Source organism: Pseudochaenichthys georgianus, chromosome 14 (genome assembly GCF_902827115.2).
Source record: "Pseudochaenichthys georgianus chromosome 14, fPseGeo1.2, whole genome shotgun sequence".
Lineage (NCBI taxonomy): Eukaryota > Metazoa > Chordata > Actinopteri > Perciformes > Channichthyidae > Pseudochaenichthys > Pseudochaenichthys georgianus.
The window spans coordinates 35,107,237-35,133,881 of record NC_047516.1 but is presented as its reverse complement, the minus strand read 5'-3'; the positions used below and the strand labels follow the sequence as shown (position 1 = coordinate 35,133,881).

Below are 26,645 nucleotides of genomic sequence, written 5' to 3'. Positions count from 1 at the left end.
CAGAGCCGGGGTAGCACTGGCTGATCTGCTATATGCTAATTGTTAACGAAAGTTCCATCCGTCTCCAAGCCGCCACCCTCTCTACTCACAGGGCTAGCCAGTTAGTATGCTAATTTCTGTAGATATCTCTGCAAGACAATACATTGTCTTCGACATAACGTCAACACTATAACCTCTGCACATTATGATGATAATGTTCATTTTTGTATGTTTTGAAATGTACATTTAAAGGGCTATTTTGCAATTTTCAGATAAACCATTTGTTTATGACTAATAGAATGTTCCTACTGATCCTAAAGGTTGTGTCATCTGTATATCACAGTTCATGGTCATTTGACAGCAGCATTAGTCATTTCATTTCCCATTGAGATCATTGATCTTTTTTTCAAGGGTGACCTGCTGCAAGTAGGTTCCACATGAATACATATAAACATAACAGAAAAACAAAAAAGACATCATACATTAGTAGCCCTTACCAGGCCTTTACCCTGCTTTCTGTCACAGTCTCTCTCTGATAATACCATTCCTCCTGCTCCTTACACTCCCCTCCACATGATGTTTTCATCTTGATTTGGTTCAGGCCCTCTCTTTTCTTTAATTTCCATTCCACTCTCTGCAGCCAGCCAGGACTTGATGAAGCCCTCCCTGATAAGCCTGTGCAGTCATGCTAGAGACCTTTAGAGCCACCATTACAGCCAAGCTGTGTCAACCCATCAAAGCGAGGCCCAGTGTGAGCCGAAGGGCAGCCCAAGGTTGCTGGTCCATGACCTTTAAATGAATTTCAATGAGGCCTCTCGGCAGGGGTCGCAGAATCTGGCTCCAACAAAAATGGATGCCAAGAAATACGAGGCAGAGTAATGTGGTATATTTAAAGGGTCGTAAAAATCATGTACGGACCTTTCACTGTGGGAATATATACCCAATCATAGCTGGAAAAGGATACGTACAACTGAAAGACTGGTCTGCAGTGGAAAATGTTGAGAACGAAAGTCATTAAAACCATTATTTTCATATTTCTGTAAATATAAGGGTTTTAGTCAATATGAATCTGTGTAAGAGTAATTATGAATGCAAGCTGACGCTGAGGTTTGACGGCAAGATGACCCTGCCTACGTACCCTTCTCCTGCATCATCTATCTTTAGAGAGATATAGAGTGAAGTCTGGGATCCTTGGTTAGAGTTTTCTTCGCCGTATGAAAAGCTTGGTCTGAAACGAGAGACTTTAGACCAGGGGTCTCCAACACGTCGATCACGAGCTACCGGTAGCTCGCAAGCCCTCAATAAGTAACTCGCAAATCCAAAATGTTAAAAATAAACACAAAAAAAAGAAAATGTAATTAAAATAATCTACCCTATGCATACGTAAACAAAACCTCAATAATAGCTAACTTTATCTACTTACTACAACTCTATATCTATCTAACACCCCCCACAATGAATATCGACCAATCACGTTCTTGCTTGATTTGAGGAACCAGCGTTGCAGTCGGGAAGATAAGCATGTGGAGCAGCATCTCACTAAGGCTTCATAAGGAGTTTGACTGTGATGTTCCTTCTGACATAATCTACACAACACATCAGCCCCATTGAACAGCCTAGTGTCTAGTAGTGCCACTTGACGCACACACACGCATGGCGTAATTTCCACTGGGGACAGAGGGGACATGTCCGCCCCACTTTTCGAAATCCCGTTTGTGTCCCCCCACTTTACAAATATGTTTATTATTATTTTTTAACAGAAGCCGTCATCGCCACGGAGGAGCACACAGACTCTGAGAGAGAGAGAGAGAGAGAGAGAGAGAGCATCTATTTAGTTGTAATTAAGTAAGTAATCATTCCAATGTGTACTATAGTACAGTAAAAAAAAACAGTTTAAAAGGGGAGTGATTAGTAAAATGTGCATAAATAAAAAGAAAGAATGCTAACTAGGTAACATAAGATAAGAATAAACAAGTTGAAATGTTTGTTATTGGTTGTGATCATATTCTAACGATGTTTGGATCATTGAAAAGTATACAGCTCTCTTTCATCTGAGTGTTGAGAGCTGTATCCATTAATTCATTTTGTGCTTAGAGTGCACCAGATTGATGCTTTTCACTTCAACATTTAAAACAAATCTTTCCGGGGGTGCATGCCCCTGGACCCCCCAAGAGGAGGTGAGGTCCACCCCCAAATAAAGCAGGTTGAAAATAATTACATTGCATACATGTTCTTCTAGTAAACACTGAAAACGGGTCCCACAGACCCAAACAGCACACAAAGGTTAAAGGTAGCATATAATAATGTTTACAATGTGCTAAATATAAACACTGCAAAACAAAAAGAAGTAAAAGTAGCTCATGACTTCTTTTATTTTTTGAAAGTAGCTCTCATCCTAAAAAAGGTTGGAGACCCCTGCTTTAGACTATAAAACAGCTTAGAAAACTTTAGCCTGGGCATCCCAAGCTGCATTTCAGCTCATGTGAGCTTAAAAGATCGATAATGTAGTTGGAAGGTACACCCAGAACGCTCATAAAAGTATTCAGCAATATCATAGAATGTACAACTGATCACAGCCACAGCAGAGAGGCTTAAAGCGGGGCAATGTAATCATGTTTTATTTGTTTGATGTTAAACGTATTTTTTTTTACATGTTACTTGTTAGACCCTTTTATCCAAAGCGACTTACTGTACATCCAGTACTGTGGACAATCCCCACAGGAGCAATTTGGGGTGAAGCATCTTGCCCAGGGACACAACGACATGCAGTGGGGTTTTGAACCTGTGACCCCTGATCCCAACACCAAGGCTCTATCCACTGCGCCACACGCCTCCCATACGTATCACTGCTGCCTTTTGAAAACGCTAGAGTAGATCGATCCAATATGAGTTATAACTTGTTTCTACTGCTGTTGAGCAGAAGGTGCAAAGGAGCGTCTGAAGAACTCACCTATGCAGGTGGATAGTGGCTGAATGAGCTGCCTATTATTTTGTTCATATCGACATGTCGAAAATATCTGTCTGTCCTCACAAAAAAACCATTGCAGTGTGTGGGAATGGGCAAAAATAAGTTAGATTGTTGCATCAATTTGTGGCGGTTATACAGAAAAAAATATATTACGAGAAACCTCAAAGGTTAAATTGGCGACAGATATTTCTGGAAAAAAAAACTCTCCAGTTCTCCTAATGGTTTTTGCAAGATTACACTTTGCCCAAAGGAAAATAACCAATCAGAGCCGAGGAGTCTTTAAGGCAGTGCCAATCACTGCTCATAAATTCTGACCAAACTAGGCAACACACAAATATTAATATATTTCTCGCTTCAAACATTTTCAGAAACATATTTTAGTTTACTGTTAACTTCTAAAATGTGAACGTTTGTGGCATTAGCGCCACGTTGAAAACAGTCTATACAAAAGGAAATAAACAAAGTCTTGATTTATATTTGATCAACGCAGCAGGGTTTATCAGAATTCACAAGCAGGGATAGACAAAAGCAGAAGCCTTTTTTCCCAGATATTTGTGATCCCCACTAGTTTGATCCTCTTCACTTCTGCCCCCTGGATGATAATCAGGACAGGGGGAGTCCTGTATATATATATTGTCCACCACCAGCTTTTTGGTAATATTGAGCTTCAGGTGATTCTTGCACCATGTGACGGAGCATCAGCACTCTCATTGTTGATGCGTCAACAATGGAGGAAACATTGGAAAAACGTTTTAAGTTGGCAGGAAATCTGAGGATGGAATCTAGATATTGCAATGGTGGTTCAGGATACAAATATTTTAGTTCCTCATCTTTTGCATTATTTACTATTCACAAGCAATATGTCATTATACAGTATGACCAACACAAGACAGTCAAACTGCTCATACATGTAAGCCAGTCCTATGCATTAAGATGGAATTAAATGAACTAATGCATGAATTCATATGAAAAACACCACATCTTTATTTAATTGAAAACCAAGATATTGTGATGTTTTCCTTATTAACTTGAGTTGTATTTTTGACTGTTTCTCTCAGTGGGTAAAATAAAATTACAGTTATTAACTTCACTGCAATTTTAATATTCTTCTCTATGATCTATCTTGTCCCGGATCTGCCGAAATGGATAGTCCCGTAGAGGTTCTACCTTTGATATGGCCACTAGTGCAGGTGAAGAGATGTCGGTGAAAAGACAGTTTCAGTCCGGCACAAGCAAGAGGGAAAAAAAACAAAACATGAAGAAACTAGAGCATCACTCGAAGGTGGGTTATTGAAATGTACAACTTGCGAATGTTGTACAAGTCAAATTGCCAATTGCCATATTAAAACATCAGCTGCAATTCACGACATGAAGAAGGCAGTCTCTGCATAGCATATAGGCTAATGGAGATGCAGTTATTTCCAGCATTCTTTATTTAACATTCATTCAAGTATGTTATGCCTTTTATCTGCTAATGTACAGGAGGAAGAGTGATACACTGTCTGTCTAGTTGGCTTACATAACAGTTAAAGTTTACAGCCTAAAAAACATGGAGCATTTTTTCCCCTTTTATTCATTTTTATGTAAATTTGCACATTTCATGGTGATGCTCAGCCTCTCCCCTTAACCCCTAACAGTCATCATCATGTCAACCACAACACAGAGAAATACTGATAGAAATGTGTGTGTAGTTGTTGATACGTTGCTGACAGAGGGAACTACATTTGAATACAGATTTAAGAAATATCAGTGATTGAGCATGTTTTGTCTTGACTATATTACAACTATATTATAGTAAAATAATACAGTATTTATATTATTGAATTGATTATGATTATTAGTAGAAGTAGTTTATTTGCATTAATTATATTTTAATCTTTTTGAGGCTAGTATTTGGCAGGAAATGCAGACGTATTCACCTGTATACGCATACTGAACGACATACATGCACATTTACCATTTACTGTACCTCACTGTATACAAAAGTAACTGTGTTGATAATAATAATAATAAACAGGAATTATATTTGCAAAGTACTTTGTTTAAAAAAAAAAAAATGCACTCCTGTCGGTTGGGGGGGGGGGGGGGGGGGGGGCCGTCCCTGGCCCCAAGTTGGCCAGGGACGGCCCTGGTCATATCATACAATAAAGCCATCGAAAATAATAGGATACAGCATTAAAAGTTATTCTGGCGAGCGAGAGAGAGAGTGAACGAGAGAGCGCTAACGTACATAAGGAGTTGTTTCTACAACAAGGAGCAGGAGAGCTCTCTTCTGTCAGACAAATCTTATAAAGTCAGCTCAGGGAGGTAAAGGACTCTGAGGCTGAAGTCGAATAGTCCATTTAGCTTAGGAACCTTCCTAAAGGATTGCAATGACCCGGAAGTCCCTCAGTGGCAGCCATGATAAGTGCCGTTCGAATTCTCTAGAATGATGAGAATGATAGGAAAGGAGGTTTCAAACTTCCTTTATAACCTCCTTTAGCTTAGGAACCACTGGACCGCCCTAACCGACAGGAGAAGCGAAAATGCTGCCCCACAATGCCTTGCAGCCGCAGCATTTGCCGTCACTCAACAGTCGGCCGTTCACGGAAACAACCGATTATGACAGAGAAATGATATCATGAAAGTTACGGTGCTTATTAAGCATTTTAAAACATAGGTGGTAAGTTGCCAAAGTGCTTTGTTTTGAACGTTCATCAGTATTATAATCAAAAAGAGAAATATGAACGTTAGTTTTTACTGAAATTATCAAATAAAGTCAACATTTCACAGTCTTCACTGAGCTGTGTGGGGTTTGTTCAACTTTTAAAAGATGTTTGAATGGTGATATACACAGTGATAGATGTTAAGGACTAACATTTATAATAAATACATTTGGATTGATTTTAAGATCTTTTCATACAATCATACGTATTGGGATCATTAGTATTAATGTGGACCGGAGGGAGAGGGTGACGAGCATAAGTTTCACTTTCCTTTTTTATTTCAATTCCAACTTTTGTCATGAAGAATATGTTTCTCTGTTGTCCCCGTTCATAAAGCAAAGCAGCAGCATCAGAGCACGGTGCAGAGTCTCTAGATGAGTTTACAGTAGTCCCTCGTTCTTAATAAACATCCATGTTGTAGTCCACTGTATAGAAAACTGTAGTTTCCATAGTTTCCCCACAGCAGCAGCAGACGCACAAAATGACCGCAGTCTCTTCTCCTAAGTCCTTTTGAATTCTCCTATCCACTATCCCTTAACCCCGTGACGTTTCACTCAGAGGTCAAGGAATAGACGATAGGGTTAGAACTTAGGAGCTGATCTTTGGACTATTCGACTGCAGCCTGAGTGTTTAGATTGTTGACTTTAGTCTAAGTTATCTCATGTAAACAAGTATTTCCAAGGCACACCTTTTATATGATCATTATAAAAAACAAGAGAATAACAGGTATGAAATAATTCCAACTCATACTATATCAGTAAAACAAAAATACAGTTTAAAGGGAAGTGATTTGTAAAATATGCATAAAGAAAAAGGTTTTTTTTAAACAGTATTGTTTCACATGGTGTTGAGAGATGTATCCATATATTTAGTCCCTAACTTTGCTCTCAAGTGCACCAGATAGATGCATTTAACTTCAACATTTAAAAAAAAAAAATCTTCCCAGGGGAGCATGCCCCCGGACCCCCCTAGAGGAGGTGAGGTCCACCACCTGCCCACACCCCCCGTCAAATTGTCCCAACCACATTGAGGATGCTTCCTACACCCATGGTTGGATATGATTGGAGATGTGGAAATGATTGGGAGCACAGTGTCAGTCCCTCTCAAATCCATATGAAAACTCACATACCTCTCTACAAAAGATGCATAATGGATGAATAAAACATCTGGATTGTGGGAAATGTTTACTCATAACTGTGTTTTAACAAGAGTGTGATTTAATATGTACTATTATTTCAAGAAGGAGTATTATTTGTATTCAATTGAAACATCTTCAAGAGGAAAAGATTGAAGCTTTGGGAGTTGCACACTTCTCTGCTCTGTAGAGTTGCTCAGGACTGACTGAGGAAGATGCTCTGAGGCTGGCCTTTTATATGTCCACGTTACCATGACACATGGGAAACGCTTGAGCTACTCAAATTCGGCTGTCTTTGCCGTCACCCTGTTCCCATCTCGATGTCATCGTACTATAATACGATGGCTACACGACGGCATTGCGAGGGCTTCACGTAGTCTTGTTCCTAAGACAATCGGGCAGCTTCTTGTTTCCTTCGTATTGTCTTCGTGAGGCGAAACATGCCCGATTGCACCGATGATCACACAAAGTAAAGACAAAGGTGACACGATTTTACAAGATGCCCTCACGATGGCCTTACGGAGGGCAAAATGGAAACACAAATAAAACACGAACATGAACCTTCGCAAGGTCTTTCGGCAATTTGTTGGCATGCCAAAGATGTTGCCACCGCTCACGAAGTTGCTGCCGGAGCCTGAGAAACTCCACCGACGGTCATACGATGGCTTAAGATGCCCTCACGAATGGCCCGATGTTGTTATGATCAGAGCCGAATTTGAACATTTCCTTTATCGTTTGTCCATCTGGTGTCAATTTCGGGACCGTGTGACGCAGGCTTCACTGGATGATAGAGGAGACTTTTTTCACTATTTACTAAACAATTACCAAAATATCATGCAATGATTGTATCACGTTACAATGTGTTCAGATAGTAGAGAACACAAGAGTTTTAAAACATGTATGTAGAGGGCTAGGGTAGACTTTTACTAGACATTCTGACCTGAAGATTTAACTCAAATATACAGTTTTCACTGCTGCTCTCATGATGGAGATTGGCATTGCATGTCATTCCTTTGGGCAGTTGGGAACTTAAGCAAACTAAAGATAAGCAGAGTAACAAACTAGCAATACATTATGTTGCTCCCTCTCACGCTGCCTCAACAACAAATGCCCTGCAAACTCTTTACAGTCGGACAAAATGGAACAAATCTAAAGTGGGATTAATATAAAAAAGGGAGAAAAAGAGTTCTCATACCATTATTTGAGCCAAGATACCTTCTTCCCTGTCAACAGCTGTCTTAACCCCCACTGAAAAAACTGAAACATTCAATGTGTCTCTCCCCAGAAAACATTGGAATGGATTTAAGTTGAGATACACTGAAAAAGCTGAACATTTGACTTTGATCTAATATACTGTGTTATGTCAACAGATTTCACATACTACACACTGTACTAGTTGAAAGAAATACGAATACGTTTAAAGAAAAAATATCAGGTTCAACTTGATATTATTGCTTTCAACTAACCTAAGACAGTTATCTGAAAGCTGTTGACATAAGTATATTTGATCAAAGTAAAATGTTCTGCTTTTTCAGTGGAACTCAACTTAAATCCAGTCCAATGTTTTCTGGGGAGAGAAACATATTGAGTGTGTGCCCCTTCCCCTTTCCGTCGCAGCTACCTGATCTGACGTTATGGCCTTTCATAAGGGTACCTCATTACTGGACCCTCCACAGTGCCATTATCACGTCACATTACCAAATAACTACAATCTCAGTCCGAGGGTTTCACTGTTTATCAACTTCCTCTCTCTCCCAGCATGCCCTGAGAGGATGCCACGCTCCTCATCCTCGCTTATCAACTCAGTTACTGTGACAATGTTACAGACCTTAACCAAGTCTTGCAGTAGATATATCTGCAACTCAAAGGGGAAAAGGCAAAACTATTTTGGAAGTATTTTGTTTTTGTTGTCCCCTAATGAAGATGCGGGAAGCATATGTAGTGCCTGATACGGGGACTCATTCTGGGATGTTTATGACGTGGGTTTGAGCCAAAAGGCAGTAAATGAGCCCGTTGAGATTTGGATATGTTGTTTGTCCTTTTGTTTAATTCAGACAGTGGCCTTTTTTGTTTTGCATCATATCAGGGTGGGAGATCCTTCCATGAAAGCAGATACATGTGGCACATACAAATATGTATGTAATACAAGTATGTTTAGTGATATTACATTACATGTCATTTGTTAGACGCTTTTATCCAAAGCGACTTGCATACATTCAGCACTGTGGGCAATCCCCACAGGAGCAATGTGGGGTGACGTGTCTTCAGGGACACAACGACATGCTGACTGCAGTGGGACTCGAACTTGCTATCCCCTGATTGGAAGTACAGCACACTATCCACTGAGCCATGAGCTCATAAGACTGATGGAGAGTGTTACAAATGACAGGCTACAAACATGATTCTAGTTTTAGAGCTACATAATGAAATCACTCTTCTTTTTGTTATGACTTGTTTCCTCAAATGCATCCATGTGCACTATCTGAGACATTTTGCAGGCAATTGATTTCACCAGTGTTTATTAGCAGTCATCACTAATGTTGCCATAAGCAATACACATTCTCTGTCCTACCAAGGGTATCAATAAATGGTGTGCACATATCATGGACGTAGTGGATGCCAACAATTAAAATGATAGCATTACATAATCATTACAAGCAGTTGGCTGCCATCATTTAATTTTGCATCTCTCATGGATAGCTTCAGTCGCTCATTTGGATCCGTGTAGACAATTCCATTCCAAACACCTGCTCTAATTTATTTTTAAATGTTTTGTATACATTGTTTGACTGCTTACTACCTGATTGTTGCATGTATTTGCATCTGATTCAGTCTTTCAAAAGGATTTCACACCCAAATGAAATGTCTGCTACCTGAATAAGCGATGATTGGGATCACGATACTGGCGTCTCCCAGACGGAGAGCATGACATCTAATTGAAAGAATCTAACAAATCAAGGGAAGGGAAATTCAAATCATCTTTCCTGATGACTTGATCCTCTGGAATTTGACATTTAATCAGCTGCTGTAGCTGTCCTAATTGTTCATAAACCTGTCAAAGAGTGTCGAGTGTCGAGTGCCGCCTTTTAAAGCAGTGATGAGGAACAACCATCAATCATGTATTTACCCAGCCAGGGAGGTTTCACGTGGAAGAAGCAGAGCGTGTCTCGAGGCGTTCACAGAATAAGACAAAAAACAAACTTCATCAGGTCTTATCAGAAGGGACTTTATTCGAAAGGTCCTTGCTGAGCACAGCCTTCCCCATCTACAGAGGTTGAAGTGGATGACTTCAAAGATAGCATGCAGAGAACATTTATTATCAGTTCCCGTGGTGATTGTTTCTGCTCCCTATTAAAAAAAATGCCAGCAACCCCACTCCCCCCCCCACGCCTAGTTTACCGCATAGAAAAATAATGAGGGGAGATTAAACAGAGCACGCTCAGATGGGTTTGTGCCTCGTGGGCATCAGATCACAGACATTAATGACAAGAGCCTCATGATGCCAGTGATCTGAGAGGCAGACAATGGGCAGTTCATCTGAGTTAGACTGAGCTTCTATAACCTCGGTCCACTCCGCCAAACAAGGAGTCTTCTCTCCGCAGCCAGGAGACTAGATTAAACAACAAAAGCCCCAAACAAGTGTCCGCTGGGAAGCGTGAGGTGCACTACTATATTCAAGCGGCACAACACCTTCCTGATGGGCTGCATGGTAATGGCAAAGAAACACATCATTATCTGGAGGTGAGGTACTTGGTTCCCCGCTCTCCGTGTCTCCCCCCCCTCCAGGAGTTCTTGTGTACAAGTTAAAAGGCTGATTTACATTTATATTGCAAAAGAGAGGCATAGGGTTGTAATTGGTGTGGTAGAGCCTAAAACACACGTACACACACACACACATGCTTCTGTGCAGACACACTCGTGCACAGCGCATACTCATGTCCACACATGCAAACAAACAGTCTCTTTTTGAACCATCTGAAGATGACCTTAACTAAGAGCAGGTGTGTGTGTGTGTGTGTGTGTGTGTGTGTGTGTGTGTGTGTGTGTGTGTGTGTGTGTGTGTGTGTGTGTGTGTGTGTGTGTGTGTGTGTGTGTGTGTGTGTGTGTGTGTGTGTGTGTGTGTGTGTGTGTGTGTGTGTGTGTGTGTGTACACAGCTGTGTGTAGGAGTGACTGCTGTGAGAGACATTGAGTGAGGCGAGCTCTGAATAAAGAGATTAAAGTAAAAACAAATAGATATCTGCATCCACAATGTGAGAGCCAGGTAGCGCTGTGCTGGGAGGGCAAACACTGCTTCCACATATCACCTCAGCATCTCCGTCCCTGCCACCCTGCAACACCTCGGCCTGGGCACAATCTAACAGGTCTGTCAATAGCCGCAGCCATTTGTTTACCCCAGGTGCCTCCTAGCAGTGCCAGGAAACGCCAACAGAACTGCAGAGTGCAACAACGCCATAGATCCCAGAGACAGAGATTCATGCCTGCTATACTATAGGAATAGATATGTTGATTTATCATCACATGGCTGGGCTGCTAAATGATGTGCGTGTTCGGTAATCAACTACAAATACACAACACAACTACAAAAGCACTTTACATACTATTCAACACAACAGTTTCCCATACAGTATGTACACTGGTCAGCAGAATCAGAATTCCTTTATTAGTAATAAGTAATTAAATACAAATAAATACACGACCATGGCTTAAATGAGAAGCAGCAATGTAAGTCAAACTAAGAGACATACATGGCATATTAAAGTATTGCGACCTTAGAAAAAACTTCCTAGACAGCCTTTAAATGTGTCTTCCTTCCACTGCCTTCAGCTTCTTTTTCAATTTCAGACTGGTTTCGGCTGCGACATCAATCATCAACAGGAGGCTTTCTCATTAGCTTCAGCTTAGAAAGGCAAAAATGCCACTAGTTACTGTAACTATCAATTCCATTCAGTCCCCCGAGTATATCACAACGACTCCCGAATGGAAATCCATACACTGATTGATGTGATTGATTTCCAGTTGATCAGGATGATTTGAGGCAACAGCCCGCCTGTGTCTTGTCATTATAAACTCCTGTGCTGGCATTGGGGCGAGTGTAATGGCTGCGGTGTGGTGCGGAGGGAGCCTCTGAAGCCTTGTCTGTAACTTCCTGTGCATTAATGTGCTCTGAGGTTAGTCATTTAAATGAGATGAATGCTGCATCGCGCTGCGTTAAAAGGGCTGACGGAGAGATGCTTATCCTCCGGTTGTAGTTGCAGGAACAGCCCACTGTAACACCCGTATTGTTGGCAGACCGTATGCTGTATGGAAGACGGGGGTCAGTGTCCGTGTGTTTATCGGTACACACAAGCAATATCAAGTGTTGGATGAACAAAAAGACATTCAAAGGAAGAGCTTAAATTCATTTAGTTTTTTTCTTGTGATGCATATTCAAAAGATACATTATCTCTGCAGACTCCATCTGCATTTCAACGTGCCACACTGTGTTGTGCAATGATTTTAAATGAGCTTTGCATTGGTGTCTTGAAAGAGCCTCATGTATCTCACAGCCATGTAACCTCTGAGCAGTGCTTTCCAATCATATCTTGGTAAAAGAACAGCCTTTGCTCCAGGGCGGGAAGGATTCATCATGTCGTAGATCCTGGATTTTATTAAAAACAGATAACATCCTTTCACCATGTCGACAAAAAACAGGATTTTTGGATCAGATGGCCGTGGAAGGATTTTACTCTGCAGCTTGTTCGGTGTCAGTTTGTAAAGCCTATTTTGGAACAGTAGCCACCATACCTTATGACATTTTAATGCCACAGTTTATTATTAAGACTACCATTAGATGTCCTGACCTTCCCCCAAGGAACTGAGCTGTTAATTGAAGCAATATTCGTAGTGGTCAAACTGTGGTACTTCAACTTCCATGTAAGTCGCATAAATTAGGCCACAAAAATATGTTTTCCAAGTGACGTATACTGGAGAAGAGATGTCTGTTCATCTTTTTTTTAGCTAAATCAACTACCCAGTACAACCATTTTAGAACCCTTATTTAAATCATTAGGTCCTAAATGTGTGTAATGTGCCAAAAGCCGAATCCAGAGTAATTTTCCCTTTCAATTTATTTGACTGAGTGGAGACTGGAGGCGACAGTCGATGTATAAAGAGAACAGGATACAGCGTTGGAGCCGGGACCCCTTTTTTTCGCCCAATGACGTCACGGACTGACACGGAAGTTGTAGTACTCCCACTTTTAGATCCCCCAATATTCCAGGTATGTTTGTACTTGACAGTCAGGTCATTTTGACTTTGTGCGCCACTGAGCGACTTCCATAGCAACCCTGCCTCCAGAGCTGTATCCAGTTCTCATTAAACATCCATGGTCCTTGCCGAGGTCAACTCAATTGAAGTGCAAAAACATAATTGAAGTGCTGTCAAAGCCATTGGCGAGCAAGGTTATTAATCAATGGATGTATTTTCAGTTGTTAGCTGTACATCTTTATCTCTGACATGTTAAAGCAAAGAGTAACAGTAGCAAGTAGACAAGAGTCATAAAGGCAGCTTTAACTTAGTTACTATTGTCAGTTACATAACTAAAGTTTGCTAACATTAGCTGACATACATTTTATTTTTGTCATACAAGACCAAATAAGTCTGTGGCAGGAACACTCCTTTGCTAACAGAAATTAAGTGAAAGTCTGTTTTGATGGTTATTAATTCAATTTTACATTGTAAGAGGAAAATGATGTTTCAAAAATGCATAGTCTGTGTCTCAGTTGAATGCAACTATATGGGTTTGATAGAAAGTATCTTTGATGGATGGGTTAAGGCTCTTTTATATGCTGATTAAAGTGACAAAATAAAAGAGAATACAAGACTTACATTTTTTTTAGACATGCAAAGATGCTATCAACACTGCTATCTACTCTCTGTCAATTAAATACACAGGGTGTGTCAGTGTCAACCATGAGCTGTAGATAACTGTGCCTCTAAATGTATGTGGTGAAAGTCTGACCACAGACATCTAAGATGTGTGTGTGTGGGAGAGGGCTCCTTAAAAGCGGATGAGGCATAAACAAGCATGATCACACTCCACTGAGAAAGTCAATATGGCTTCCCTGTGTTCCAAAGATGAGGTGACGGGCCGGTCATGCCCCCGACGCTAACCCCTGTCTTCTTCAACCACGGGCGAGAGAGAAGGTTCAAGTGTTGTGTCATGGTGTGTTCATCTGACTGACAGCAGTGTTATTTGGAGGTCAAGTCCAACACAGCCCACAACCACTTAAGACACATACAGGAGGTACATGTGCTGTGAAAACTGCTCCGAGTTGAAGGTTTGAACTCAGGTTTATCCTGGAGCTAACAGAGCATGGATGTCTCTTTTTATAGTAAGCATTTACTTGCCTATCAACCACCTATCAGTGGGAATGAGAAGCATCTAGAATAAACTAATGCATCTTGATCTTTAATAAAAGGATTAGCAGAACATGTCAGAGCTTATGGTGTGACATTAATTAACACATTTTCTCACACTAAAAACAGAAACATGGATACTGTAAAATATATCAAATTAAATCGGTATGAATTTGAAGCATCTTGAAACTTTTAATTAATCTCACAAAATGAATCGCCAACCTATGACAAGCGGGCCAATGGGGTAACCAGCGGTAATTAAAGTTTAAAAGTCTCTCAAATGCTACAGCTACTGTCACAAACTGGATGAATGTGAAGTATTTTGTTAAAGGAGGATGAAAGCGTAATTAAGGAGCACTATTGGAGTGACTGATGGTTATTGGACTCAGGATTAATTCATTTGGATTCCCGATGTATGAAGAAATTAAAGGCGCAAGTGGAAACAATTCACAAAGGGATTAAACTGTTTAAAACACATGTTCAAAGTAAACCGGATTTTGCCGATGTGTTTATGTGGATTCAAAAGTCGTAAATAATCTACAAAATGGAGGAGACCGATCTGATCGGAGCAATTGACAAATAATCCAACTGAAACCGGCATGGACAATGACTATGTTTTAAAAATGCGCTTATCCAGACAAGCCTGGTTTGGACACTTTACGGGCAGAAGAAACATTTCTATTATAGAAAGAATTATACATTTCTTTCTTTTTATGCTTTTACTAGCTACTAACTTGAATTTGTATTCAAATTAATCAATTATTTTGTATATTTTATTGTAATGTAGAGACAAGGCTTGTAGTGACAATCATGTATTGCGTTACAATTATATGTAAAAAATGTTTTTTAAAAAGTCTTAATATGATATTTGGCGCCCCCCCCCCCCTGCGATATTTGGTGGTTGGGAACCCCCTGCGACCCCAGGTTGGGAACCACTGCCTTAGAGGGATATTTTTCAAGTTTTTAATACTCTTTTCAACATATGAGTGGACAAATATGCTTTATGCAAATGTTTGTTTATTATCATTTGAACAATGACACATATTCTCATGAATATTAAACGCAACAACCTCTGAACATTACAAATATCCACCTCAACTCAAGTGTGTGTGTGTGTGTGTGTGTGTGTGTGTGTGTGTGTGTGTGTGTGTGTGTGTGTGTGTGTGTGTGTGTGTGTGTGTGTGTGTGTGTGTGTGTGTGTGTGTGTGTGTGTGTGTGTGTGTGTGTGTGTGTGTGTGTGTGTGTGTGTGTGTGTGTGTGTGTGTGTGTGTGTGTGTGTGTGTGAGAGAGAGACATATTGTGAATATTGTTTCCAATGTGTACCAAGGTTTATTTCACCAGGTTATCTGTGGGCAGCCGATTGCACCGAGGGTGGGAATAAAAGCTGGCTGTCCCTGGAGTGCCGTGAACTTCACCCTACTGTCGCACTCAACCAATGGATGAAGTGGATTTACCAGTGCACTCCTTTGCATGTCAAATCCCCAAATCCTGTTCAGGGATACGCTGACGACGTGCAGGTGTCATCACGACAAGAGGCTGTCATCATTAACATGCTGGCACGCACTGATGAGTTCCTCCAATGGTCAGGGCTGGAGGTGAAGCAAGCTAAGTGTGCCGTACTCCATGAGCGCCGCAGTGGAGGCAACCGCTGGTATAAGGCCAAGAGCCGCGTTCACACTGCGGTACTTTTCCCACAAAGGTTCATGCGAACTTAGTTCATGATCGCGTTCACACCAAAAAGAGCCGGTACTAAAAGTAGTTCATGCGAACCTTTTTACCCCCTCGAAAGTCCCTGCTAGAGAGCAGGGACTTTCGAGCGGCTCTTTTTTGAGAAAATAGCTATATTCCTGATTGGCTGGGCGAATTGCAAACCACGCCCCGTAAAACTCCCAAAAAGTTTTGTGAAGCCGCCATGTTATTATCCTCGCATTAGCATTATTAGCATTAGCATTAGCCCAGCGCAGAAACGCAGAGAGACTAACTTATGGCAACACAAAATAAAACATGGGAGCGGTGGAGATGAGGAGGTGTCGGCGTTCTGGCGATTTACTCGGAAGGCCAGTCCCCAACTCCGGGGACTTCCGGCCGGGGACTTTGGGCGGCAGTATACGCCGTGAAGTGGTTTGCGGCCTGCCAGTAAACCCAAAGCAGAAGAAGAAGAAGTGACGTCAGCGGCTTCATTTGCCTAATCCACCCCCAGGGACTTTTTCTGGTGTGAACGCGATCTGTACTTAGTTCATGCGAACTAAAGAGTTCGCATGAACTAAGTTCGCATGAACCTTTGTGGGAAAAGTACCGCAGTGTGAACGCGGCTAAGAATGACAAGCCCCCCTCCTTTATTGTAATGGGCCAACCCATTAGGTGTATTCCAGTAATGAGGCCTACCCATACCTTGGCCACAGCTTTAACATTGCTGGCGAGTGGGGGGAGCAGGTCGAGGAGCTCACTACAGAGTTTCTCCATCATCTCCACCTGATTGACTTGTCCCCCCTCCCCGTCCTCATGAAGTTCCAGGCTGTGAGAGAGGTGGCTTTGGCTACAATTCAACATCTCTTTGCCAATGTATACATCCCTCTCAAGGCACTGAGAGAAATGACAAACAAAACTGTCCAGCTGGTCAGAAAGTGGGTGGGCCTCCACACGGGGCATCACCTTTCTCCCATGTGGAGAGGGAGGGCTGGGAGTCCCCAATGTCGAGTGGACCTACATAGCCACCAGGCTAGCCCACCTGATCCACATGCTTAACAATGATGATGTCACTGTAAGAGAAATGGCCAGGGCCTCTCTCCTGCTGGATCTACAAAGAGGGAAGATCCCCCTGGCAGCGCAGACCAGAACAACTTCCTTGGCTTCAGGAGGAAAGACTCTGGGAAACTGGACACTCAGGCCAAGGGCTTTGGGTCTGGTCTGACTGGCCAGATCTCAATGACCTCTGCAATCGGACTGGAGTCCAGCTGAAATGGACACGACTCAAAACACAGACAGGAGTCCCCGTCTCTGATGAACTGATCACAGACCTCAGTGTGGTTGTGAAGGCCGACATCACAACACCTCAGGAAGAGACTGTGGAACAGCACAGAGACTCTGCAAGGAGGGTTCTGCTCAGCATGAAGCCGTCTGAGATCAGGCAGCACCGGTGTGGACTCAGACTACAGGGAAAGCCTGTTTGGGGTTTGCTGACCACTCAGTCTCACACTCAGTGTTTAAGAACGCCGCTGTCGGTGAGGATGTTCTGACATTTACCATCAAAGCAAGACTGCAGGTATTACCCACTAAGTACAATCTGTCCACCTGGTACCCTCACATTCACACTCCATTCTATTTAAATCATCAGGATTCACAACAACGCCTAGAATCCATTGCACACATAACAAATGGATGTAATGCATACAAACGCCTGTACATAGCCCGCCATGACCGTATTGTGGACATTGTGTCTGATGCGGTACAAAACATCTTACCATCTAGCGCAGCAATGTACAAGCCCACTAGTGTTACCAGAATGGTTTGGTTTTACCGATGATGTCTTTGCTAATATCCCAAATCCACCTGATGTTGTTTTTGTTGACACCAACCACAGGGAGGTGCTAATATTAGAAGTAGGCTGTGCCTTTGACCTGTACATGGACCAGGCTTTCCAGGACAAGTATATCAAATACCAACCACTGCTCGATGTGATAACCAGCTTTGGGTACAAGTGTAGATATAGCATACTCATATTCGGATGTCTTGTCCATGTATATAAATGCACCATGATTGGTCTGAGAATTGCTGGAATGTCAAAGAGAAAAGCCAAACAAATTGCCAAATATTGCTCTGTTTCAGCTATTATTGGCAGCTTAGCCGTGTGGAGAAGGAGATGCTATGTGTTCCCTTAAAGCTGCAGCTTAGCCGTGTGGAGAAGGAGATGCTATGTGTTCCCTTAAAGCTGCAGCTTAGCCGTGTGGAGAAGGAGATGCTATGTGTTCCCCTAAGTGTTCTGTGCTGCTTAGCCCCGATATATTTGATTCCCTGTCTTATGTAATATAATTTGTGGAACCAAATAAAGTATTCAAATGTAAAGCAATATTGATAAATTATTTAATATCTGTCACGATCTGTCTGTGTTGTGTTTTGTCTTGTCTTTTTCTGTCTTTGGTTTCCTGTTTTATTTTGAAAAGTGTTCACCTCCTGTTTTGCCTGTTGGTTTCTGTCTGTTTTCCGTCCCTGATTACCCGATTGTGTTCACCTGGTGCCCCTGTGTGTTCTCTTCCCTCCTCACCCGTCTCTTGTTTGTTTGATTAATCATGTGTGCATTTAGGTTCTGTGTTTTCTGTTAGTCTTTGTTAGTTCCTTGTTGTTGTTGGACTGTGTTCACTGGGAAGAGTTCTGTCTTTAAACCTTGAAATAAAGGTATTTTCTGTTAATCTGCATTTGGGTCCTGCTTGCCTCTCTCAACCCTGACAATATCAGATTATAATATTGATATATGCTGTCTCACTGAAACTTGGTTGAGACATGAAGAATATGTCAGCATAAATGAAGCCACTCCACCCAGCCATATCAATACTCATATTGCTCGAGACACGGGCCGAGGAGGTGGAGTTGCAGTAATCTTTGACTCAAATGTACTTATCCATACAAACCAAAATTACATTATACCTCCTTTGAAAACTTTGCAACCAATCTTATTTGTTACAGTGTACCCGTGCACCAGGTCCTTATTCAGAATTGTTATCAACTTTGGTACTTAAATCAGATAAAGTAATTATCGTAGGTTTATCGTGGTTTATCGTAGTTACTTTAATATTCATGTTGACGATGATAAAAATAGCCTTACTGTTGCATTTAACTCTATATTAAATTCTGTTGGTTTCTGTCAGAGTGTAAATAAACCAACCCACTGCTATAATCACACTCTCGACCTTGTTCTGATTTATGGTATTGAAATTGAGCAACTATTAGTCTCACCGCATAATCCTGCTTTATCCGACCATTTCTTAGTAACTTTTGAAGTACTATTACGAGACTACAAAGCATTAGTCAAAAGCTCTTGCAGCAGAAACCTATCTGTTAGTGCTATAGCCAAATGTAAGGAAGAGATTCCATCAATACTTAACTCGATAGCATGTCTGCATGTAGGGGAGGAAACGTATACAAAATGTACACCACCCCAAATTGATCATGTTGTTGATAGTGCTACAGATGCGCTGCAAATACAATTGGACTCTGTTGCTCCTTTGAAAAAGAAGAAAATAAAACAACATAGATTAGCTCCATGGCATAATGCCAAAACCCGCAAAATAAAGCAAAAGTCGAGACAACTTGAAAGGATATGGCGTTCCACTAAACTTGTAAAATCTCGTTTAATTTGGCATATTACTCTCAATGAATATAAGAAAGCACTGCGTAAAGCGAGAGCAGCCTACTACTCTTCATTAATAGATGAGAATAAGAATAATGCAAGATTTATTTTCAGTACTGTAGCCAGGCTAACAGAGAGCCACAGCTCGATTGAGCCTTCTATTCCCATAGCACTCAGTAGTAATGATTTTATGTGCTTTTTTAACAATAAAATTGTTACTCTTAGAAACAAAATTAATGACCTCTTGCCTTTGACCAGTATAGTGTTATCAACAGCTCCCGGAAACGTAAGTTCTAATATTACACTAGATAGTAAACTAGAATGCTTTTCAGCCATTAACCTTGAACAATTAAATTAAATGATTCTCTCGTCTAAACCATCAACGTGTATCTTAGACCCGATTCCAACTAAGCTGTTAAAGGAAGTGTTTCCATTAATTAGCACTTCTTTATTAAATATTATGAATATGTTTTTATTATCAGGCTATGTTCCACGATCATCTAAAGTAGCAGTAATAAAACCGCTTCTTAAAAAGCACAACCTCGATCCAGAGGTTTTAGCCAATTATAGACCTATTTCTAATCTCCCATTCCTCTCAAAAATTCTTGAGAAAGCAGTTATGTGATTACTTAAAAAACAATGATTTATTTGAAGATTTTCAGTCTGGCTTTAGAACACATCATAGCACAGAGACAGCTCTGGTTAAAGTCACAAATGACCTTCTAATAGCCTCAGACAAGGGACTTGTCTCTATTCTTGTTTTGCTCAATCTCAATGCTGCATTTTATACTATCGACCACGATATCCTATTGCAAAGACTAGAGCACTTAGTTGGCATACAGGGAACTGCTTTAGGCTGGCTTAGGTCCTATCTATCTGAACGCTCTCAGTTTGTGTGTGTCAACGATTAATCTTTTATCCAAACCAAAGTTAGCCATGGAGTGCCACAGGGCTCAGTGCTTGGACCTATTTTGTTCACATTATATATGCTTCCGCTAGGCAATATTATAAGGAATCATTCTGTAAATTTCCACTGTTATGCGGATGATACTCAACTATATTTATCAATCAAGCCTGATGAAACCAATCACCTAAATACAATTCAAGACTTCCTCAAGGACTTAAACACGTGGATGACCTTAAACTTTTTGATGTTAAACACGGCTAAAACTGAAGTTATTGTATGTATTGTATTGGCAACTGGAAGGTCACCAGTTCAAGTCCCGGAAAGACCAAGTGTTACCGAGGTGTCCCTGAGCAAGGCACCGTTCCCTACACTGCTCCCCGGGCGCCGTACATAATGGCAGCCCACTGCTCCTAACACTAGGATGGGTCAAATGCAGAGAAACCGTTTCGTTACATGGTACCTGTACTACGTAATGACAATAAGTTGAATCTATCTATCTATCTATATCTTGCCTCAAAACGATGCAGAGAAACTAGTCCATGCATTTGTTACTTCAAGGCTGGATTATTGTTACTCCTTATTATCAGGGTGTAACAAGAAGTCAGTTAAATCGCTTCAGCTGATTCAAAATGCTGTAGCACGTGTACTAACTAGAGTTAGGAAAAGGAACCACATTACTCCTGTTCTGGCTGCCTTACACTGGCTCCCTATAGCACATAGGATAGCATTTTTAATTATTCTTCTCGCCTACAAAGCCCTTAATAGAGAGGCGAAGTCCCTCCCTTTCCCGGAGCCTCCATGGGACCCCGGAAGCGTAAAATTATACATTGAAGTCAATGGAGAGAGAAAGGTTATCTTTTGATCCCGTTTGAATTGTGCCACGAATGACACATATGATGTTTGTCAATTTAAAAGAATATTTTGCAAGTCAAAAAAATTAAAATGTGTCGTAAAACTGTGAAGTTACACATTTTTTTGTGTGAAACCGCTGAGTGAACTACAGGTCTCTTGGTCTCGCACAATACGCGTCACCATCACAAAGATGGCCGTCACGTTAGCAAATTTCACCTGTTTCTTTCAGAATGAGAATAAAAGTATAAAACGAGGTGACTACAAGTCTGGACACGTTGAGAGCTGTACATACACGAAAGGGGAGTTATTCGGTTCTGTAAGAGCAGCGGGACCGGCTTTACAAGATGTTGGTGAGTAATATGAGTGCAATGTGTAACGTTAATGTCAGCTAGCTAACATTAGCTAACAAGGTACACTAACGTGTTTTGTTTCAGTAACTAGTGTTCTCCTTTAGAACTTCGTGGTCTGTGTGTATGCTGTGGATAACATTAGTGTTCACAAGAACAAGGTAAACTCCCGTGTTTTGTTTTAGTTGCTCTTCAGATTGAAACGGCCAGTTTTATATCGACTATACTGTATGTGTGATCTCCTTTTACATCTCGTTGTGTCATTTGAGTTTATTTGCTGTGTGTAGATTCAAGGGTTTTGGTTATCTTGTCAATTTGTTTGGTTATCCAGGCACAGCTGTGCGTGACTCCCTCGGGTACACTGGTATGTGTTTTCCTAATGTAGAGAGCATTGATTAATTAACTACACACTGAGTCTAGATCCTGACCAAATCCTTTTTTATTGTTGATCAAATGTTTTTCAAAAATGTATTCATACACATTTAGAAAAATACAATGTACAATCACAACCAGTACAACACACATTACAAAAAATACAGAAAAAACAAACAATAACAACAATCAGACAAAACTATGGGAAAATAACCCCTCCCACCCCCAGATCCGGACCATCCTTGTATTATTGCTCATTCAATCTATTATAGCATGCTAACAAACATGGTACTTTCTTTATTTGTACAGATCTGCATGGGAGACGATGGCGCGATGCAGAGCGCTGTCTGTGATTGTGCACGGGGGATGTACAAATGCAGCCACGCTGCAGCATTGGCAATATGTGCCATGTGGCAGATCAGCTCCACAGATGTTGAGTGCCAGTGGAGGAAGCCTGGCACTTCCAAAGTAGTCCAGCCGGTGTCTCAACTTTACCAACAGTGAGAGGAGACATACAACCCACTGGCCAGAGACATCGCCCTCAGGATGTAGACTGGTTCAGGTCTGCACTGAGGGGCGCACAGTGTGGCATGGCATGGCTTTTGTCACCTGAGCCAGAGCCGCGGCCTCAACATCAGGCCATTGTCACCGTGCCGGAGCTGGTGAAGGGGGTCGGGGGCTTGAGGCAATTCTTGCCTCAATGCGACTGAGCAGAGACCAGCAAGCTGCCATCCAGACAGCCACCGGAGGACAGCGGACAAAGTGGCAGTTACACAGGCGGGGCAGGTTGACAGCCAGCAAGTTTGGTTCTGTGCTGCGGTCGGGACTTTCATCCACTCCATGCGCGTCCCTCATGAAGAGGGTGCTCGGGGGGTACAACTTGGACGGAGTCATGGCTGTCAACTGGGGGGTTGTAAACGAGGCCGAAGGGGTGAAGGCTTTTGTGCAGGCCTATCAGGAGACAGTGTTCGAGTCTGGTCTCTTTGTGAGTGAGTCGGTGTTTTGGGAGCATCCCCCGATGGACTTGTGCAGCCATCTGCCCTGCTGGAGGTGAAGTGTCCACCATCATTATATAGGATATATATATATATATATATATATATATTTGTATACATATCTGTAAATTGTATAATTTTATTTGATTTAAAAGTATTTTTGATCTCTGTCTATAAACACAAACTGAGTAAGATTGACAATAAAGTTGACTTTGAAAAATATATATATTCTTTATGAAAATAGTTGACTGTTGGAGAAATGAATCCAAATGAAACGTTGGACTGAACTACAACTACGCCTTTAAATCTCTACGGACTGTTTTTCAGTGGGATGGCAAGTTCCTATCTTTAAACATTTATTAGTTTTTTCTCAGAACAGATTTGATTTTCTGAAGTTAATTTAACTTAACCATGTAAGGTCATTATTAAAAAGGTACAATTAATTTGTTTAGGGTTGAATAAAATAATGATAAACATTTCATTTGGATAATTTACTGACAGAATAAGAAACTCAATAATGCTCTACTCACCTGTTCCTTTTTATAAAGTGAAACAGTTGAAACGATAGATTTTAGTAAACTTAAAAACAACCTTCTCCAAAAGCTATCAAGGAATATACCTAATACTTGTTTTAGAACTTTATTACATATTTTTATATAAATAGTTTGAGTGATCCATAATTGACAGATGCTTGTGTTTACACTGACCTGTTACTCATATATTAATGTCTTTGTAACTTATTTAAACCACTACCTCACTCATTTCTTTCATTCATCACGGTTCAGTAAACTAAGTGACACATGAACCAGTTTAATAATTATAATAACGTAGGATTGCAACTCTTTGAAACTGTAGGTGGCTCTTAAAAGAGCCGTTGTATTTGGGTGTGCTGGTCTCAGGTCAGTTTAAGCCCTCTCTCCGCAGATGCGGCTGGCCAGCTGGAGGTCCTTGGGCATGATGTTGACCCTCTTTGCTTGGTTCATCTTACTGGGGGCAGCTACATGGATGTCGGTGCAGTCCACAATCATTGTGCAGTTGAAGGCAGAATGAATTTATTATTGACTCCGAATGAAGCACAACTTCATGTCATACACTACATTGACTTTATTTGTAATTGTGTAAAAAAATAAAGCATTGATTAGCAAGCAGGACCTGCAGGAACAGAGCACGGTGATGGATGGAGCTGGGAAGAGAGAAGAATAAAGAAAACAGATCAACTTCAATCGGATATTAAAAATTCAATTTCAAAACAAGTTGCCGCTCCTACAGTTTTCTAGTGTGTAAAGATGATTTCACTTGACCTATGCACAATATCACACTCAATACATGTGTGTCTCTGGGGGGTGCATTGTGCCTTTGATGTATATAAATAATATACCATAACCAAATACTATTCCGTACAGTGGAAATCAGGTTGCCAGAGCAGGTCAGTCCAGTGTGCATGTTCCTCAGGGTCTCAGCAGTTACAGGTGAGGTAAAGAAAATAAAAGAGAAAAAGGTCAGTAACAACACTTTGAATAATTATCTCTTTTAATAATGTTCTATCAGTAATCACTCAACTACTGTCTTTCCAACAAACAGATTGACTCACTATCATCACAATGAAACACGTCCAGAAGAATGGACCACAGATGGAAATTAGCTATTAGCTATAATCTGGCATATTGCATCTCTTCTCTTTGCTGAGATTAATGTTTTTGTATGCATGGTCCTTCTATAAATAAATACATGTCATGCAAAGCTGCCTGCCTGCCTTCCTTCCTTCGACTCTCCCTGAACTGCCTGATCTTTTAATGTTCAATGTTAACCATTTGAGCAGATAGCATTAAGTAGAAAAGATCGCAGATGCTAATCTGCCGTTAGCCTACCTCCCGCCCCCTTAGCACCTGGCGATAGGCTCCTCTTCAAATGTTTCACAAAATACTTAACATCATGACTACTCTTACTGTTTAACATTTGGGTTCACTTCATGTTAAGGCTAATACAAATGACAAGGCTAAGTAATGTGATGCTAACTAACGTGCTCGCTACTAGCTATGTAGCTAGCTTGACTGTGTTCCATGCACAACATGTGTATTACCTGATACGTTTGGTCCAACGACTCCTGGTCCTTTCATCAGACGGGAAGCGATAGAACGAGCTATGATCTATAAGTATGATCACTTATGTGATTGCAACCTGGTACAAAGCACACAGGCATCTTGTAAAAGTGAATTTATTTTTAGCAATCTCTTATTTATTGGAGGGAATAAATCAGTTATGAGATCTTCTTCTTCGCTTTAATTACGAGTCGCAACCACTTGGAGCATTATCGCCTGTGACATCACTTACGCGAGCCAGAATGGGATTTGGGATTTGTAGTCTTTGTAGTCGCGTATTTTTCATAGTCTTATATTTCAACAGTTTTACGACAAAATGTGACTTTTTTGACATGGAACTTATTGTTTAAGATTGACAAACATCATATGTGTAGTTCGTGGCACAATTCAAACGGGATCAAAAGATACGTGTTCTCTCTCCATTGAATTCAATGTTAATTTTTCGCTTCCGGGGTCCCATGGGCCGGAAGTAGATGGGCGTGACTTCGCCTCTCTATGGGCAGGCGCCATCTTACCTTAAATAACTCATTATACCCTACTGTCCTACTAGGGCATTGCGTTCCAAGAATGCAGGGTTGTTGGTTGTTCCTAGAGTTTTTAAGAGTACGCTTAAGACCTTCCTTTTTGATAAAGCTTATAGTGATAAAATAAAATAATCTAATAAGAGTGCATTGACGTAGATATGCTGTGCCTCTTCACCTATACATTTTAGTTCTTACTCTTTCACTTAAATCCTAAAAACTTAGATCTTATATTTAAAACTTTCTCCAAAACCTTTCCCCTCTCTGACCTCTCGAGGTTCTATTAGAGGGTAACAGGTTGCAGAGAAGGCCTAGCCCGGCCGGGGAGTGTGGAACGTAGCCACAGACCTACTCCTTACCTCTAACCAATTCAGGTTCCAGTGGGGACCTCTCTCCCTGCGTCTGCCTCTCCACCTCTGTTTCCTACTTCTTACTTGCTACCCTTTTCCCTCAACCAATCCTAAGGGAGTGCATGTATGTAGACACGTTAATTTAGCTGCTATAGGCTTGGACTGTTGGGGGAGGCAATTACTCCGTCTTTCTGTCTGTTTGTACCTGTGTACTCTCATGTTCCGATTAACCCAGCTTCCCCCAAATCTCTTTTTTGTGTCCATATATACGCCGGGATCCTGAGTCGAGGCTAATCCTGTTGCTGTGGTCGTGTGTCCTGCATCCTCTATCCTGAGTACTGGATCTGAGTCCTGGACTTCGAGTCGTGGCTGAACCAGTCTCTGCGGTCCTGCCTGACTCTCACCATACTACTTCCCTGATGGCTGACATCCTCGTGGATTCATATTCTTATTACAGACACATGCATTTCCAAACATTTGGTCTACCTATGTTGTAAATGTATTATCTTTTCAATTTACACACGGCATCTATTGCACGTATGTCCGTCCTGGGAGAGGGATCCCTCCTCTGTTGCTCTCCCTGAGGTTTCTCCCATTTTTCCCTTTAAACTGTGGGTTTTCTCTGGAAGTTTTTCCTTGTACGATGTGAGGGTCAAAGGACAGAGGGTGTCG

General features: G+C 41.2%; 1 protein-coding gene and 1 long non-coding RNA gene across 2 annotated transcripts in view; both read right to left on the bottom strand.

The window, feature by feature from the left end:
* The window catches only part of kirrel3a (kirre like nephrin family adhesion molecule 3a), a 366,436-nt gene that overhangs the window by 333,728 nt on the left and 6,063 nt on the right, over positions 1 to 26,645 (bottom strand). The window lies entirely within an intron of this gene.
* LOC139435132 (uncharacterized) lies at positions 23,951 to 25,071 on the bottom strand. Its single transcript, XR_011644404.1, has 3 exons — positions 24,405 to 25,071; positions 24,156 to 24,186; positions 23,951 to 24,000 (listed from the first exon to the last, which is right to left on the bottom strand). It is a non-coding gene; the product is annotated as an uncharacterized lncRNA (long non-coding RNA).